The sequence below is a fragment of the Nilaparvata lugens genome, chromosome 7, assembly GCF_014356525.2.
Source record: "Nilaparvata lugens isolate BPH chromosome 7, ASM1435652v1, whole genome shotgun sequence".
NCBI lineage: Eukaryota > Metazoa > Arthropoda > Insecta > Hemiptera > Delphacidae > Nilaparvata > Nilaparvata lugens.
The window spans coordinates 3,422,149-3,443,019 of NC_052510.1; the positions used below are offsets into that span (position 1 = coordinate 3,422,149).

Below are 20,871 nucleotides of genomic sequence, written 5' to 3' on the forward strand. Positions count from 1 at the left end.
GATAGGGCTTATGAATAGCTATCCATGGTATAGATTTGAAGAAAATCGTTAGAGCCGTTTTCGAGAAAACCGTGAAAAACAGAGCTTTTTAGTCATTATCCGCCATTTTTCTCAAGAATATTACGGAGCTCCTGAAATTTTCCCATAAATGAGAGACATGCCAGTTGATAGGGCTTATGAATAGCTATTCATGGTATGAATTTGAAGAAAATCGTTAGAGCCATTTTCGAGAAAAACGTGAAAAACATGGTTTTTTAGTAATTATCCGCCATTTTTTCCGCCATCTTGAATTGAATTTTATTGAATTTCTATTGTCGGGTCTCATGGTATAGGGACCTTAAGTTTAAAATTCAAGTCGATCTGTTAATTAGGAATGGAGTTATCGTGTTCACAGAATACACAAACACACACATACACACACACAACACATACACACACAACACACAACATACACACACACACACATACACACACACAGACCAATACCCAAAAATCATGTTTTGGACTCAGGGGACCTTGAAACGTATAGAAAACTTGAAATTGGGGTACCTTAATTTTTTTGGAAAGCAATACTTGCTTTTGGAAAGCAAAGTAAAAATTAAGGTACCCCAATTTCAAGTTTTCTATACGTTTCAAGGTCCCTGAGTCCAAAAACATGATTTTTGGGTATTGGTCTGTGTGTGTGTATGTGTGTATGTGTGTGTGTGTATGTATGCCTGTGAACACGATAACTCCATTCCTAATTAACGATCGACTTGAAATTTTAAACTTAAGGTCCCTATACCATGAGGACCGACAATAAGAAATTCAATAAAATTCAATTCAGAGATGGCGGAAAAAATGCAAATGGCGAGTAATTACTAAAAAACCATGTTTTCACGTTTTTCTCGAAAATGGCTCTAATGATTTTCTTCAAATTGATATCATGGATAGCTATTTATAAGCCCTATCACTAGCATAAGTCTCATTTCTGGGAAAATTTCAGGAGCTCCGTAATCTTCTTGAGAAAAATGGCGGAAAATGACTAAAAAACCATGTTTTCACGGTTTTCTCGAAAACGGCTCCAACGATTTTCTTCAAATTTATACCATGAATAGCTATTTTTAAACCCTATCAACTGGCATAAGTTTCATTTCTGGGAAAATTTCAGGAGCTCCGTAATATTCTTGAGAAAAATGGCGGATAATGACTAAAAATCATGTTTTTTACCGTTTTCTCGAAAATGCTCTAACGATTTACTTCAAATTCATACCATGGATAGATAGATATTCATAAGCACTATCAACTGGCATGAGTCTCATTTCTGGGAAAATCCATGAGCTCCGTAATATTCTTGAGAAAAAATGGCGGATAATGACCAAAAACCAGGTTTTTCACGGTTTTCTCGAAAACGGCTTTAACGATTTTCTTCAAATTCAAGCCATGGGTTTTTTCTTTATATAGTCCTATCAAATGACATGAGGTTTTCCTTGGAAAAGTGCAGGAGCTCCGTAATATTCTTGTGAAAAATGGCGGATAATTACTAAAAAACCAGTTTTCACGATTTTTTCAAAATAAATGACCGATTTTTTCAAATTCATACTCTGTATAGTTATTATCAGCTCTATTAACTGGCATGAGTCTCTTTCTGGGAAACTAAGGAGGTCCACCCCATCCTTGAGAAATGGACTTTGTAACCTCCTTCTCGTGCATGAGGTAGGTAGGTTGAGCAGTTCATAAAAAGAACACATAGTCGAGATAATTTCATCTGTAGAACAGCTGTTTTGACGACTTTAAAAAATGACGACTAAAAAAATCATTGAATTTCACAATGTACACAAAGGAAAAAGTACTCTGAAAAACAATTATTATACACCATATACAAAAGTCTGATCGTAGTTTCGAATATGATTATGTATACGAATATGTATACGAATAGTATACGAATATGAATTCGATTTTTGAATTCAAATAGCCATAAAAATTATCAATTGAATTTATCAATTGGAACTCATCTGTTCTATATTCAGGTTGACCTCCTCTGCCTAGAACTCTCATATTCGAGGATCTTAAAGCATTTCTCTGTGTTCTGCTGACAAAAATACATTTTTCTAGTGGAACTTGGAAGAGCATTTTTTCAAATCCATTTATTTCGACTATTTCAATGGAACTATCGTTATTAATCTCCAGGAACTGTAGAACTATCGATTCTGCATCCAGAACTGTCAATTTTGGATGTACTTCTAGGAAATGCTCTTCCAAGTTCACACTGGCGAGAAGCACAGCTTTATTTTCTAAAGCGTTTACTCCTGTTGAATAGAAGCACTCCCAGCTGGTCATTAGATTGGAGACTGGAAGACTACGGTTGAGTAGTTTTATATTCGTCAAGTCAATTAAATACATCTGTAGAGTTATGTCAATGGCTAACGGGAGATACCCCAGAGAATGCATTGATAGATTATACGAGTTGGCGCAACAGGATCAGATAACCAAGGTAACTGGGTGTGTTTGTTGAAGAATCAGTTGCATCTGGCGGGTTGCAATCTGGTTGGAGATTGGCAGGACAGAGGAAAGTTTTCTTAAGTCTTACAAGTTGAAGGAAGGAAAACTAGTACAAAACTGAAAGAGAAGGAATATGTTGAGCATTTTCTGTTAAGGTGCCCGATGTATGGTGGAATAAGAAGACACTATTTAGAAAAATTCACTACAAATGTGGTTACTGACGATGACAAACTCATGGTTTTACTTTCGAACTTTACGGAGCAGAAAATCAACCGTTTGTATGGGTATACAATGAAAGCAATCGAAATCAGATCTATGATAATAAACACTTGAATAATGTCCGATAATTATAGTCAGGGAACAGAGATTATCATTGAAAATATTAAAAGTATTCGATGCTCATTTTAGACGGTTAAATAAATGGGGAATGCAGTGAGCTGAAGAAAGTAAGTTTGATGGGGATAGATTGAGCTCTAAAAATACGATAGTTGGAAGAGATTATTGTATGTGTGACGGATTATTATATAAAAATGTATTATTGGATATATTTGTCTAGAATTGATCATTGTTGAAGTTAATACTGTTATTACTCGTTTCGTTTATAAAATAGGAATAGGTAGATATTTAAAACTGGAATGTTATTATTGTTGATTACTATGAATGGTATTTTTTAGTATGTGAGAAATGTAGTATTGGATAAATTTTACAAAAAATTCATTATTTTGTAGTTGAACTGTATTGCACGTTATAAAATATGTATAGGTATATATATTATACGGGAGTGCTATGATTGATAGATATGGGATTGTTATTACATGAAAATGTACAGATAGATATTTATTTTAAAATTTCAAATTTGTCGAATGTGATAGATCTATCTTCTGTATATTAGGAACATATATACTTACTAAAGTACTCTTACTTGTGATATATATTTAAAGCATGATTTAAGACATACCAGTAATGTGATATCATAGAATGTAATGACTGTATCAACTCAACTCGTTTGTATTAGCATATGTGCTTGAAACAAATAAATTTATTCTATTATTTTATTAAATCTTCAATACGTACTCTCACATACATTGATTCATTGACTTGAATCAAATTTATAATTATACTAGGTAGTTCAAATATTAGTTTGTGTATCATATGTTCATATAGTTTGCGATTTCCATCAATTGCAAATTAGGATGATTTCTCTATTCTTTCAGTTTGCAAAATGTGAACGATTAGTTTTGATTGCATAAAGGTAGTTCAAATATTAATTTGTGTATCATATGTTCATATAGTTTGCAATTTTCATCCATTGCAAATTAGGATGATTTCTCTATTCTTTCTGTTTGCAGAATGTGAACAATTAGTTGTGATTTTATGAAGGTATTTCAAATATTAATTAGTGTATCATATGTTCAATTATAGTTATTGATGAAATAAAGGTACGTCTTGCAATGCATTTTATGTAATAAGTTGTTTTATGTTTATTTCCCAACATTATTATTTGTTATATGGTATTTCATCAGAAACAATTCAAAACATAGTTCAATACATGCTTATTTTTAAAATCAACCACTACCAATTATCCCAAGTTTCCCTACCAATATTCAAGGCACTGTTCCAGGGTACGAAATTAATCTACAAATAATTTTGAAACTGTCTGAGATTCCTTGGTTGAGATAGTAGTGTGAGTAACAAATTGGCGGCTGAGTAAGAAACAGTGGATTTTTGGACAGTTTGAAAATATTACTAGAAACGTGTTTTCGTGTGTGGTGATAGGCGAGGGGGGTGGGTGAAAACTTACAATCCTCTATAATTCCCTTTGGGTTGAGGTAGAAAATCTTTTATTGGAGGTAGAAAATAGTAGAAAATAGGTAGAAAATCTTGGCATAGTTGGTTTGTTTAAATTCGAATGTGGCCGGGCCAGAGACATGCTGTTATGATACGTGTGGGGGAAATCTTTAAACACTCAATAACTTTGTCTAGTGATGAGCTATCGATTCCGTTCTTCGTGGAATATGATAGCAGAGCTTGTGTACTACATATTGGCTCATTTAGTTTTTCAGAAATTCAATCATTGCAAGACTAGAAACGAGTTTTCGTGTGTGGTGATAGGCGAGGGGGGTGGGTGAAAACTTACAATCCCCTATAATCCCTTTGGGCTGAGGTAGATAATCTTTTATGGAGGTAGAAAATAGTAGAAAATAGGTAGAAAATCTTGGCATAGTTGGTTTGTTTAAATTCGAATGTGGCGGGCCAGAGACATGCTGTTATGAGGGGTGGGGGTAATCTTTAAACACTCAATAACTTTGTCTAGTGATGAGCTATCGATTCCGTTCTTCGTGGAATATGATAGCAGAGCTTGTGTACTACATATTGGCTCATTTAGTTTTTCAGAAATTCAATCATGACAAGGCTAGAAACGTTTTTTCGTGTGTGGTGATAGGCGAGGGGGGTGGGTGAAAACTTACAATCCTCTATAATTCCCTTTGGGTTGAGGTAGAAAATCTTTTATTGGAGGTAGAAAATAGTAGAAAATAGGTAGAAAATCTTGGCATAGTTGGTTTGTTTAAATTCGAATGTGGCCGGGCCAGAGACATGCTGTTATGATACGTGTGGGGGAAATCTTTAAACACTCAATAACTTTGTCTAGTGATGAGCTATCGATTCCGTTCTTCGTGGAATATGATAGCAGAGCTTGTGTACTACATATTGGCTCATTTAGTTTTTCAGAAATTCAATCATTGCAAGACTAGAAACGAGTTTTCGTGTGTGGTGATTGGCGAGGGGGGTGGGTGAAAACTTACAATCCTCTATAATTCCCTTTGGGTTGAGGTAGAAAATCTTTTATTGGAGGTAGAAAATAGTAGAAAATAGGTAGAAAATCTTGGCATAGTTGGTTTGTTTAAATTCGAATGTGGCCGGGCCAGAGACATGCTGTTATGAGGGGTGGGGGTAATCTTTAAACACTCAATAATTTTGTCTAGTGATGAGCTATCGATTCCGTTCTTCGTGGAATATGATAGCAGAGCTTGTGTACTACATATTGGCTCATTTAGTTTTTCAGAAATTCAATCATGACAAGGCTAGAAACGTTTTTTCGTGTGTGGTGATTGGCGAGGGGGGTGGGTGAAAACTTACAATCCCCTATAACTCCGTTTGGGTTGAGGTAGAAAATCGGTTATTGGAGGTAGAAAATAGTAGAAAATATTTAGTAAATATGGCATAGTTTGTTTGGTGAAATTCAAATGTGGCCGGGCCAGCGACATGCACGTGACCTATACATATTTTAGCCAATATCTCCATTATGCGTGATTCGATTTTAGTTTGGTTTGAGGTAGAAAATAGTAGAAAATAGGTAGTAAATCTTGGCATAGTTTGTTTGGTTAAATTCGAATGTGGCCGGGCCAGCGACATGCACGTGACCTACACATATTTTCGCCAATATCTCCGTTATGAATGGTTAGATTTCAGTTTGGTTTGAGTTAGAAAATAGTAGAAAATAGGTAGTAAATCTTGGCATATTTGGTTTGGTCAAATTCAAAGATGGCCGGGCTGAGAGGTCATTGACCTTTCTATATTTTTGCTCATATCTCTGTTATCCTTGAGGTAGAAAATCTGTTATTGGAGGTAGAAAATAGTAGAAAATAAGTAGTAAATCTTGGCATAGTTTGTTTGGTGAAATTCAGAGATGGCCGGGCTAACATGTCCCTGGCCCGGCACTTTAGTTTATTCAATATCTCTGCTATCTTTGAGGTAGAAAATCGGTTATTGGAGGTAGAAAATAGTAGAAAATAGGTAGTAAATCTTGGCATAGTTTGTTTGGTGAAATTCGAATGTGGCCGGGCCAGCGACATGCACGTGTAGAGCGCTGTATCTGGGACGATGACAAACTGGGCTGACGACAAAGTGGGCTGACGACAAACTGGGCTGACGACAAAGTGGGCTACCGACAAAGTTGCACGCCGTCAAACTGGGCTGCATTCCTTAGAGTGCCAGTTTGGCGGTGCATGCAACGATAAACTAACACTCCTGAGATTTTGTCACTGAACGACAAAGTTGCACGCCGTCAAACTGGGCTGCATTCCTTAGAGTGCCAGTTTCATATCACAAAATCATATAGATTTCCAGGTACACCTGACAACAATGCTCCTTGTATTGTGAAAAACACCTAATTTTCAGCTTCAACCATCATCACCAACTACATTGTCCTCACATTGATATTTCACACAATGACAAGTTCATGATATTATGTTCTATGAGAATCACAGATGCACTTCATTTCAGTATTTCCTAGTGGAGAGGTACGCTTAAGGACACCTCAAGGATCTAAAATTCAAATAACTTCTGACACAATGCTCAGATTTCATCGTACTACACTTCATTATTCTCGGCTCGTCAAGGCGGCTCAAAATCATACGTCATAAGTCAATTTCGGTTGAAAAATGGAAAATTTATTTTTGACTTAAGCCCATATTCCAATACACAAAAAATGGCCAATTTTTATATTCAAAGCTGCGTGTCTTGTGAAATACTTCTGATAAAATTTCAAATTCTAGTGAGGATGTGAAAATTGTCCTCCTCTACCCACTCCAATAAATAATACTTTCGATCTTAAGAGAGGGCTAGGCCCCAACTTTGACCTCCTAGGATTAAATAAGGCAGCGATTCGATTCGAATCAATACTATCTTACACACATAACTGTTATTTGATTAGAAATTTGACAACGCAATAAAAATTTCGTACAGTATATTTTAGTTTTATTTTTTTGTAAAAGCTCACTTACATTAACACTGAGAATATGCTTCTCCAACCTCAGGAAAATTTACTTGAACTTTGTCACCTCCAATTATTTTTAACTGCTGTGAGATTTAATTATTATTTTTTAATGATTTCTCATCTTTTTTGATGACTTCTTATCTTTGGTGACATATTATTCATGGGTTTTTATGATTTCTCATCTTTTTTTATGACTTCTTATCTTTGGGTTTGTCACTCGCAAACTATGCCATAAATTATAAAATAAAATATTACTCGGCATATTTCAATGCATGAGTCATATCGATTGTCACAATATCTGTAGTACTAAATTTTAATTTGAACAGCTGTATTGTTTACTTTTCAACCAATAATCATTAAAATGGAACCAAAATTTTCTGAATGATCTGGAAATTACAATATCAGATGTTGAACTTCGAATAGTTTGACAAAGTTTGACTTAAATGTAGGCTATCCTATTATATTAAGCGAGCAATTTCTGTATTTATATATCTGGTTATTTTTATATCTGGCTATTTTTGTATATGGTTATTTATGTTTAACGGATCTCAAAAACGGCTCTAACGATTTTCACGAAATTTGGAACATAGTAGGTTTATGATATAAAGATTCGATTGCACTAGGTCTCATCCTTGGGAAAACTCGCTGAACAGCTGTGGATAGTAAAAAAGTGAGTGAGCGAGTGAGTATGTGAAAAATCAAAATATCGCATCCCCGAAATTCATAAGATGACGTATAGCCAGCTGTGAAATATAAACACGATCATTTTAGAGAATTGGGTTCTGTTTATCAATAAAAAAAATAACGAGCGAAGCTCGGTGCCCCGATATTAAATCTTTAAATCTATATATATATATATATATATAAAAGCGAAATGGCATTCACTGACTGACTGACTGACTGATTGACTGACTGACTGACTGACTGACTCACTCACTCACTCACTCACTCGCATAACTAAAAATCTACCGGACCAAAAACGTTCAAATTTGGTAGGTATGTTCAGTTGGCCCTTTAGATGCGCACTAAGAAATCTTTTGGCAATATTTTAACTCTAAGGGTTGTTTTTAAGGGTTTAAAGTTCGTCTTTTGGCGTGTATATTCTTCTCCCAATCTCTTAATTATAATTGAAATTTCCATATCATATGTTACTATAGAACTATAATCTAGCTAGAGTACCTCTTCGAAACAGTTGTTAACTGGCAACTAAATTAATAATTTTGTCAGGTTGGCATTAAGTTGAGTTGACTTTGTTAGGTTGGCACCAAGTTGAAGATTTAAATGCATTTATCGCGGAAAATTTGATTGTGCACTGCTACTTCAATCCTGGGAATATTATATTACTAGCAGTCAGGCTCGCTTCGCTCGCCATATCCGTTTAGCCAGCCGTTTAGTCTGGACCCCCGACTGGATTGTCCTAATATATGATAAATGCCCAAATGAAAAATGCAGGCGAGCGAAGCGAGACGGATATGGCGAGCGAAGCCAGCCTGACGGCTAGTAAATAATATGAGAAGCAATGCAATTCAAATGTTAGTCTACCAGACTATGGCCCGGTTGCACAAAGGCCGGTTAAATTTTAACCGTGATTAATTCGACGTGAACCAATCAGAGAAACAGTCTCATCAAAAAGGCCTTCTCTGATTGGTTCACGTAAAATTAATCACGGTTAAAATTCAACCGGCTTTTGTGCAACCGGCAGGGCACAATGACTTCAATCGCCTACTCTTTTCAAATCTCTGCAAAAACAAAAGCAACTTCCAGACAGAAAAATGCGAATTTAGAATGGCCATAAAACTGAACTACACCATAATATGCAAATGTACTGCAGTTTTATTACTTGGAGTGGTCTGTAAGAAGAGAAATTTCAAGTGATATAATTGGAGTAAAGTGTTGAAGACTGCAAGTGCAAGCGATAATTAGGGTGATAAAAGTGGTTGAAATTGCAATTGAAGTACTGAAATCTCGCAATCTGATTGGTTGTTGCTGCTTGACCATAGGCGGTGTGTTTGGGTCTAATGGTTTTGTTTTTTCAGAGCTAAAAAGTGAAATAAAATGTTTTCAGCTCTGTAGTCTAGTGTAATGAAATTATATTGCAGAGGGGCTTCTACTCTCATGATAGTTTTGAGTACTGTATGAGCAAACCTTGTCTGTGGTTTGTACCGTACTAAACTAAAGCTCTTTCGAGATGGAAATTACTGAGATATTGCAATTATTCAAATGCTAATGAATTAATTATTATTAAACGAAAAACCAAAGTGAATGGTGTAATTCTCCCCGAAGACTTCTGCTACTGCAAATATTGACAACAGGGTGAACAGCTAGATGGAAATTCGATGAGCGCTACTATTCTAAAATTATTTTTTGTTCCCGGGCTGACAAATAATTTTTGAATAGTAGCGCTCATCGAATTTCTATCTAGCTGTTTACCCTGTTGTCCAAAGACCTTAAAGATGCAGGTCTATCCTTATCTCTTTAAGGTCTTTGCTGTTGTCAATATTTGCAGTAGCAGAAGTCTATGGGGTGAATTACAGCATTTACTTTGGTTTTTCGTTTAATAATAATATTTCCTCCGAGATACTTTACCCTCATACAACTTCTGTTACAAATAGATATTTATCAATAACCTAGAATAAATAAATAGAGGGATATATATTCTTCCCATATAGTTTCTCTGTTAATGATATGTTAACGTATGTTCTTCTTACAAATTAACTCCTAATACGGCACAAATTGTGATGATAATAATACATTCTTACATAGAATATAAGCCAAACGATATTTCATTCAAGATCAATAATATTATCTTAAATTTGTGACTCCAGATACTGTTTAAATAGCCAACTTTTTGTATTCTTTATTCATCCATACAATAAGTACATCATCGAAATGATGGAGAGAGAAAAAATAAGGTAACCTTGTGCTATTCCTCTCCCAAATTTAGATAAAGCTACACATAGTCCGAAATAGGTTAAGTCTTGTAGTTCTTTACTGCACATATATCTTATTGAATGCTTCATATCTTCAATCTTGTTTCAATTTTATTATCGGTGTACAGTAGGCTAATAGAAAGGTAGAATATATATGCTTCTGAGAACTGAGAAAGTAATATCTGTCCAAGAGTTTCAAATTCATCTCAATCCATTAGATTAAGGCAATCTAGCTGTAGAGTTCATCTTTTGTAGAAAAAGATACCAACATTTTTTACAAGTCCGAAAACATGTAAAATTTAGATAGCTCTCTTTTACTCAACCGGTAATCTACTCTTCGCAAGAATCCTTTATAGAATTCAAGAATAATACAGTAAACGTAATTTTAGAATAATCCCAAATTCTAAGGTATACCTGAAATACAGTTTCAAGACTTTATAGCCTTACAAAATCCAACTATTGTAGCACTATCCTATCCCAGGGTACCGGAATTCTCTTATCTCGTAGAGAGTAGTGGGGATACTTATTTGGTAGAGAGTTAGTGGGGAGGAAATTTTTAATATTCTTTCCGAAGAATGGACATTGATATGTCCAAAGCTCCGCCAATTTATGTAGATGCATAGCAATATAATTACCTACAGTTATTATATTATAAATTGCTTTTTCATATCATATACAGTTCAATAATTAATTTCTTAGTCTATATTATGTAAATTCATCTATAATTTTGCTGCATTGTAAGCTATTGTATATAAGTGTATAAGCCAGTATATATTGTAATCTACATAAATAAAGTACTCAATCAATCAATCCCGTTATTACGTTTGGTAGGGAGTTAGTGGGAAGGATATTTTGAATATTCTTTCCGAAGAATGGACATTGATATGTCCAAAGCTCCGCCAATTTATGTAGATGCATAACAATATTATCTTTAGTTATTACAAATTGCTTTTTTCGTATCATATACAGTTCAATAATTATTTTCTTAGTCTATATTATGTAAATTCATCTATAATTTTGCAGCTATTGTGTATAAGTGTATAAGCCAGTATATATTGTAATCTACATAAATAAAGTACTCAATCAATCAATCCCGTTATTACGTTTGGTAGGGAGTTAGTGGGAAGGATATTTTGAATATTCTTTCCGAAGAATGGAAATTGATATGTCCAAAGCTCCGCCAATTTATGTAGATGCATAACAATATTATCTTTAGTTATTACAAATTGCTTTTTTCGTATCATATACAGTTCAATAATTATTTTCTTAGTCTATATTATGTAAATTCATCTATAATTTTGCTGTATTGTAAGCTATTTTATATAAGTGTATAGGCCAGTATATTTTGTAATCTACATAAAGTACTCAATCAATCAATCAATCCCATTTTCAAAAATTCCCTTTTAAAACCGGTATAATTCGGGTAGCTTATTTTTAGAGTATTCGAGTATTCCCAAATTATTTTGTACCTAAAATACGGGTTCTAATAATGTAGTAGAGAGAATCTAGAAGGTAAAATACGTGAACATGCGAAGCGAATAGAATCGATAGACTAGAACGTCCTTGCCATGAACTCTCTCCCCCTCTTACCTCTCACCCACCTCAAAGCTACTTTATAACCGCGTGCTTTGACTTGTGGCGTTCTGTGGAGTTGGTACACATTGGCTAAGTGCACATTACAAACTTCCACCAGCAACTAATATTTGTGATTGATACATCAGCGTTCCCTTAAAAAAATATTGGGAGCTACTGTTGAGAAGATGTTATAGAATTGCTACACAGTGGAATGAGATTTCAATATTTGGTATTGAAATTTGAAATATTCCACTATATAGAGTGATTGGTTCATTGGTTGAATTCTAGTTGCCTTTAATATGTCATTATCGAATTTAATAGGCCAACGGTTAGGTGTTATAAAATTGTTCCAAAATTAAATGAGAACTCAATATTACATATTTGGTATTCAGTCAGCTTGAAAATGTGACATGTGTGGTCACGAAACCATGGTCCTTTACCCAAATAAAACTGTAGAATTTGACAATATATGTGTGTTTTTATTTAATAATATGGTATTTCTCTCCTGATATGTTATTAAAGTTAATTATATTCTAATGAGAAAATAAAAAAAGGAAGATAATTATATTCAGCTCAATTGAAATCCAATTGTGTTGTACTTGTAATATTGTAATGGAGTTCTTTTTTATGGGATTGGAATGAGCTCTGTTATATTATTTTATTATGCTGAGTTTTTTGAAATGAGTTATGTTAAGGAATAATTAAAATATTGGGATTGTTCTGCTGTGTTTTATTCTCTATTTTGTGTTCTGTTTTGTATATCAGTATGTGTTTTGTAGAGTTCGATTGTGTTAAATTGACATGTGCTCTTTTGGGTCCATATATCAATATTGTACTAAATTTGGATAAATTTCTCTATGCTGTGTGTTTTGGTTGTCTTGTATATTTAGCCCTATATTTTTATTCAGTATTGTGTGATTTCAATCTTTTGTTGTTATCATCTGATTCACTCCAAATATATATTCATTTATTTATTCAATCATTCAGAATAATTATACAACTTACAGAAAAGTAGGCTACGACAGGCTTATATCTCGCTCTTGTGAGAATTTTAGAGCTTTCCACCACTCGCCTCAAAAAACTCTGAAAAAAGCTACGATTTACAAGCAATTATTGAGTTGCCTTGTATGAACGCCTGTACTCTGTAGCACACGTTTCATTTTCAAAGCGACTAGTTGCTCAAAAAAGTCAGCAATGTGTCTGCGCCCCCTTCAACCGATGCCACATTTCGGGCGATGACTCATCGGTGCGCGCGCACCTCCAACCGCCAATACACACACAACGTCAGTATCTGTTGGACTTGTGCTACGTCAACTTGTCTGCATTCTAACCTCCAAGTTTGTTTACTCCTCCAAAAATTCCACTTTCTAACACGAAAACTATCTACAAAACATCATGCCGCCATTATCAAAACTACCGCTGCGTTATTTGGCGCAATATTGCAATGTTTTGCACAAAAACGTGGTGGTAAAATTAGTTTAGGAAACGGTGCGTGTACCTTATTCTTTAGCCTGAGTTTAGAATGGTGTCGGTTTAGGTTTTGTGAATGAATGAGTCTTCTGCCATCTGTGTGTTGCTGTTTCTTCGTTCAAACTGCTAAGCTGTAGTTTAATAAAATCTCCACTCAAATTTGACCTTAACCTTTGAGGAATTCGTCTGCTTTGGATTGCATAGTACAGGTATGAACACTGTTTTGTTTACATAGTCCTAGACTCCTAGTCGATTATTTGAAGATATAATTATTAGTCTATACTTTCTACCTGCTTGCAAGTAGCCTAAGTCTGTTTAAGTTAACCGCGGTTAAATGTCGTCGTCAATCTAAACCTATGGTCAAATCGGATAGTGGGATGTTGTCATTTAAATGGCGCGGTTAAATTAATTTTAATGCTTATAACTTGAATGTGATTGGGCATTTGAATAAGTACTAAGTACATAACTAAGATACTGGTTGTAGTTATAACTTGTACTATTTCATGAAAATTGTTTATTTTCACCATCGTATCCGATGAAGATTTAAATGAAAAAGTTTGTAGAGAGAGTTTTTTTGTCTTGTTCATATGTTTTTACTGACAATGATTTTATTTGAGTTAAAAAATGAGAGGTACCGTAGCTAATCTATAACTCAGACATTGCCTACTGGCTAATTAGTGAAGTTTGTCAAGTTACCGTATTTAAAACAAATAAATAATTTTAGCTGCAATAATTTAAAGCTGCGTTTACATTAAAGTTATTAACAAAATGTTAAAAACTTAAACCTTTAAGCTGTGTTTACACCAAGGTTATTAACAAAATGTTAATAACTCAATCCTTTTAGATTCTATTAGAGTGTGTTGAAGGTTATATCGGTGAAGAAATAAATTATTACGATTATTTGAACATTATTACTGATTTTATTTTTACTTTAAAGTCAAACCAATACATTGAACTCAAACGTTTTACTTAAGGCATGTTACACACACTTCACATAGACAGAGTACAGTACAGAGTCACCAGTGCCTTGCCAATCACACATATTATTATTTAGTCTATTTCATTGACAAATAACACACCCCCTCAATGAAATAACCCAAAAAAAAATTTATCAAACAAAAAACAAAGTAAGTTATAGGAAAAATAACATAGTTCAAAACATCTTAATTATTAAAAAATATTATTTCTAAACTTGACAAAAAGTTCCTTTCCCAAGGGTTTTGTGAAAATGTCAGCAATCTGATCTGAGGATTTTAAATTCTCAACTTGAATAACACCTTCAGAAATTTTCTCTCTTACAAAATGATACCTTATATCTACATGTTTCATTTTTTTATGATGCTCAGGATTATGAGCTATTTTGATAGCAGACTGATTGTCTTCAAACAACAAAATACAAGTTTTCTTATTTTCAACAACACAAAAATCAATTAAAATTCCTTTTATCCAACAAGCCTCGCTTGCAGCTTGGCTCAAAGCAACATACTCAGCTTCTGTGCTAGATAATGAAACACTCTGTTGCTTCTTGGTACACCAAGAAATAGTATTACCAAAAAAACTTTGAAGCAATAACCTGAGGTTGATCTTCTCTCTAAATCACCACCCCAGTTTGCATCTACATAGCCTACAATCATATCATCATTCAATTCTCTCTTATATACTAGCTCTAAATCTAAAGTACATTTTACATATCTCAATACACGTTTTAAATTTTTATACAACATTTCACTGGCACAACTTTGGAATCGACTCAAGAAAGATACAGTACAACACAAATCAGGTCTAGATCCTACAACAGCATACATAAGACAACCAATTAGTCTATGACATTTCTTTTCTATTTCTACAGACTCTGACTTATCTCTAGTCAATAATTCAAAGTTGAAATTTTTATCCATGGGAGTGTCCATTGGCTTACAATCCTGCATGTTGAACTTTTCCAATACATGTTTGAGATACTCCTTCTGACTAATAACAGTTACCCCCTTCTCAATATCTTGTTTGACATTAATTCCCAAGAAATTAGAAACTAAGCCCAAGTCTTTCATCTTGAAATTTTCTTGTAAGACTGATTTCAATCTTGAAACATCATTCTCATCTGAACCAAAAATAAGTATGTCATCTACATACAATAATAGAAATACCTTTTTACCCTCCACAATTTTAGAATACAAGCAATAATCATTTTTAGACCTAGTAAAATTGTTCATTTTCATTACAGAATCAAATTTAGAATTCCAATCTTTTGGAGATTTCTTCAGACCATAAATTGACTTCTTAAGTTTACAAACCTTATTCCCAAATCCTTCTACTCCCTCTGGTAATGACATATAAACGTCTTCTTTGATATCACCATTAAGGAAAGCATTTTTTACATCCATCTGATATACAGGAAACCCTAATTTATTTGCAACACTCATGAAAATCCGAAAAGTTGGCAATTTGGACACAGGGGCATAAATGTCATTTAAATCTATGCTATCCTTTTGTTGAAACCCCCTAGCAACTAATCTAGCCTTGTACTGAATGTTACCCTTCTCATCATTTTTAATTTTAAATACCCATTTGCTATCAATAATTTCTTTGTTTTCTGGTACAGTATCTACCTCTGTCCAAGTATTATTCTCTTTCAAAGCATTTAGTTCAGTTTTTACTGCCTCCAACCAATTTACAGAATTGTTTGATTTCATAGCTTCAGAAAATGTAAGAGGCTCATCTACTTGTAGACTAAGATAACTGGTTTCATAGTCTTTCAACCACACTAGTATTTAATCACTCTTTTCTCTCTCCCTCTTATTTCATTATTTTCATCCATCATTTCTTCTCCACTTTCTTCATTTACTTCTACTTCATCTTCAATATCATTTGTTTCAATCTCAATACCCTCAGCTTCACTTGTATCAGTTTCTTCTACTTCATTATTTTCAATTTCTTCAACTTCATTTATTTCAGTTTCTTGTACTCCATCATTTTCAATTTCTTCAAATACATTGTTTGGATCATTCATTACCTTTTGCGATTCCCTCAATGTCAAAGCCTTGATTTATCTTGAATACTTTGGGGTCAGAATACTTTTCACCTTGGTTAGATTGCTCAACATTTGAAAAAATTACATCCCTAGAAACAATTATTTTCCTCTTATCAGCATCCCACAACCGATAACCATTTTGCAAATATCCTACAAACGTTAGCTTCTTGGTTCTACTGTCAAGTTTCTTAAGATTACCTGCAACATGACTGTATGCTATACTTCCAAAAATCTGTAGTCTTGATAGATCTGGTTTTTTACCGTACCACTTTTCAGCTGGAGTACAATCAAGAGTACATGTTGGGCTTCTATTAACAATATAAGCTGCTGTCCTTACAGCCTCACCCCACATTTCCTTTTTCAATCCTGAATCAAACAAAAGTGCCCTAACCTTTTCTAGCAATGTCCTATTGATTCTTTCTGCCTTTCCATTTAATTCTGGAGTGTATGGAATGGTGAAATCCATGAAAATCCCTCTATTTTGACACCAATCCTTGATTTTATTACTAGAATATTCCCCACCATTATCACACCGAAATTTTGAAATTTTAGAATGCCATTTTGCCTCTACTTCAGCTACAAATTGTTTCATTATATCAAATACCTCACTTTTATTTTGAATAAGAAATACCATGACAAAATGTGTGAAATCATCTAGAAAAGTAACCATGTATCTTTTATTGTCCCAACTTACCGGGGTAATAGGCCCACAAACATCAGTATGTACTATTTCAAGGGGTCTTGTTGCCCTTTCCCTGACTGTTTTAAAAGGTTGCCTTGTTTGGCGAGCAGACAAGCATATTTCACATGGGTTTTTGGAAAAGTCATCAATTTTAGTTTTAATATTCATTCCCTCACTAAGATTTATAAGCTTTTTCATGTTATCTACACCAAGGTGGCCTAGCTTCCTATGCCATAATTCTACTTCATTAGACTCATTAGACTTGGGTGAAATAGTGCTAGTCATTACATGATGGACTGAATTTGAATTATGCATTTTCAAGTCAACTTCAAACAAACCATTCGAATTTTTTATGCCTTCCATAATGACTTCATTGTCTTTCAACACCTCAACCCTATTTCCACTAAATAAGACCTTACCATCGTTCTCAGTGATAGCACTTACAGATAACAAATTTTTAGAAAGTTCTGGAACATATAAAACATTATTTAAGTTGCATTTGTCTGATTTGATGTTTCCTACCTCAAGAGCAAACATTGATTCATTTTCCTTGGCTACTCCTACTTTACAACTAATTGGAATGGAACTATCAAATAGTGATTTAGATTTTACCATATGTGAAGTAGACCCTGAGTCAATTACGAAAGTGTCATAGTATTTTACATTAGAATTAGTAGTTAAAAAGGATACTTGGTTCTTCTTCTTATCATTCTGTTTTTTACGAAAGTAACAGTCTTTGTCTTCATGATTATTCTTCTTGCAAATACTACAGAATAGACCACTTTTCTGTTTCATTTTATTTCTGCATTCACGGGAAATATGTCCATAATTTTTGCATCTGTAGCACTGGATTTCCGATGTTTTGAATACCACTGGTTGCACAGAATCACCTTTATCAGTAGATAGTCTGCGTTCTTCATTCACCAACTGGGAGGTTAGGTTTGTGAGATTTCTGTCACAAATTGCGGTTGCTTCCCACGAAGTTTGAAAGTGGGTGTATTTCCTGGGCAGGGAGCTGAATATTTTGCCAATAACCATCTCGTCATCGATTTCGTGTCCAACAGATTTCAATTTATGGGTCAAATTTTCCAGACGGCTGATGAAACTAGCAATGTCTTCATTAGCCTCTAGTGTAAAATTGAAAAATCCTGCATTAGAGAAAATTTCTGTTGTTTTTCATCACGTTCGTAGATTTGACACAGTTTTTTAAACATTTCACATGAAGTTTCACAGTTCAAAATGTGATTCAAAGGTTTTGAGTCAATTGTAGTTATTATTATTTTCTTGGCTTTAGCGTCCTTCAAATTGAAAATAGAAAGTTCTTTTTCTTTACTAGGGTCGTTTGGTTTTAATTCTTTTCCATTAACAATATCACTAAGTCCTTGAGAGTCGAACAAAATTTTAATTTTAAATTTCCACATTTGAAAGTCTTCATCGTTGGATAGCTTTCCAACCATACCCAAGTCCGAATCACTGGAACCAGCCATTTTTACTTTGAACTCGATTGCCTTACCTGATTTTACTTTTGGGTATTTTACTTTTACTTTTAATGTTTTTACTAGAGTTCAATCACTTCACCGGTATTACTATTTTAGAGTTGAATCTCCGAACTTCCATTGTTGTCTTGCACGAGAGTATTTAGGTTAAAAAGTTTTTTTACTTGCACACGAAAGATCCAGCCTGGGCCCATAACCTGTTGAAGGTTATATCGGTGAAGAAATAAATTATTACGATTATTTGAACATTATTACTGATTTTATTTTTACTTTAAAGTCAAACCAATACATTGAACTCAAACGTTTTACTTAAGGCATGTTACACACACTTCACATAGACAGAGTACAGTACAGAGTCACCAGTGCCTTGCCAATCACACATATTATTATTTAGTCTATTTCATTGACAAATAACAGAGTGAACATATCTTATCATACACATGATGAACATATGTGTTTGCCAAGTTCCGTTCAATCTAATAGAATCCATAAGGATTATTGGTGTAAACCCAGATTAGATTGAACATAACTTATCATACACATGATGAACATGTGTAAGTCAAGTTCCGTTCAATCTAATAGAATCTATTAACAAATTGTTAATAACTTTGGTGTAAACCCAGCTTAAGTCTTGAATTTGGTTATAGTAGTACTGTAATAAGACAATTTATATTCCAGAAATCTTATTTTTGAATTGTAATGTGCTTATCCTTTTATTTCAGTTGATAATTTTAAAATGCCTGTAGTATACGTGTATTTGTCTGTGAGATCTAAAGTTATTAACAAAATGTTAAAAACTTAAACCTTTAAGCTGCGTTTACACCAAGTCTAATAACAAAATGTTAATAACTTAATCCTTTTAGATTCTATTAGAGTGAACATATTTTATCATAGACATGATGAACATATGTGTTTGTCAAGTTCCATTCAATCTAATAGAATCCATAAGGATTATTGGTGTAAACCCAGATTAGATTGAACATAACTTATCATACACATGATGAACATGTGTAAGTCAAGTTCCGTTCAATCTAATAGAATCTATTAACAAATTGTTAATAACTTTGGTGTAAACCCAGCTTAAGTCTTGAATTTGGTTATAGTAGTACTGTAATAAGACAATTTATATTCCAGAAATCTTATTTTTGAATTGTAATGTGCTTATCCTTTTATTTCAGTTGATAATTTTAAAATGCCTGTAGTATACGTGTATTTGTCTGTGAGATCTTGTACCGTATGTATGCTGTAGAATTTATACATTTTTATCGAACAATCCTCTAGTTTAAATCGTGATTAGCTTTTGAACGGATTATTATGAAATATAGGCCTATTTGAATATTTGTAATCAAGCCTATGAAAGATCTGCTTATTTCCTATTGGTCACGTTTAATCTTCCAGGCTTCTGATTGGTTAGTTTTCTATTGGTCAAATTTATCTTTGTGGTTTACTATTAGTCAATGGTATTCAAGGCTTATAATAATATTGGAGGGATCTACAATGGTTAAACATACCTTCAGACCTCCTATTAGCTATTCTATTATTATTATTGCATATGATGCCCACATGAAATTTTGGCTTGTGCGTGGGTAATGGGAAGTGTGAGAATGATTTATGAGATGATCAAACGTCCATGGGATTCGGCGGGATTCGAACCCGCGACCGGGTAGCACTAGCAGACTGAAGGGTGCAACGCCCCAGTCGACTCGGCTATCCTGGCCGACTATTGGTAGATATTTATCTAAAATAGTAAAGCGATAGTGATATTGTAAAAAAATAGTGGTTAGGAAATGGCCTCAGTTTTTTCTCAGATCGGAGAGGAAGTACAGTTTCCTGCCTTTAATTGAAGATGTGTTTTAATTAGGTTGTAGATTAATCAGCAAATGTCCATGATCTGTTAACGGTTTATTCACCGAACAGTTACTGAATTTTTCCTCATTTTGAAAGATTAGAATGTAATGAAGGTTTTTTAAAATGATTTTATAAGAATGGTACGGTAAACTTTTCCTTCAGTGTTTCATCTCATTTTTGTAACAGAGTAATAAAAATTAACAACGACCAAACCAAGTCCAGCGTAAATATTTGAATAAATCAACTCCAAATATAAACGTGTGTAGTTTCCTGTTGAAAAATGTCAACTTTTTCCCGGTTCAATGTTATTTCTCTAGACTCGTTAAACATTCTATTTCTCTTGCTGACTAATATTGCTAAGATATAAGGTGAGAAATTTCAATTCTGATTAGTGTTTCTTAAATTGATGCCCAAATCGTTCATTGACAAATCCAGTAAGTTAGTTATTAAAAAGTCTTAAACCAGGTTGCATCAAAGCATGTTAAATTTTAATCATGATTAAATTACACGAGAACCAATCAGAAGGATTTTTGAAAAGAAGGCTTCTACGATTGGTACTCGTGGAAATTAATCTCGATTAAAAT

The 20,871-nt window shown here is 33.8% G+C and overlaps 1 protein-coding gene across 3 annotated transcripts in view; it reads left to right on the top strand.

The window, feature by feature from the left end:
- LOC111059558 (dual specificity protein phosphatase 10) overlaps nt 1-20,871 on the top strand; it is a 249,354-nt gene that overhangs the window by 38,794 nt on the left and 189,689 nt on the right. The window contains exon 1 of one of the 3 annotated variants that reach the window (XM_039433440.1): nt 13,049-13,442. The exons of the other annotated variants lie outside the window; for them this stretch is intronic. The gene's annotated coding sequence lies outside the window, so the exon portion shown is untranslated. Of the gene's footprint in view, nt 1-13,048; nt 13,443-20,871 lie in introns of those variants that run through there. 3 annotated transcript variants of the gene reach the window in all.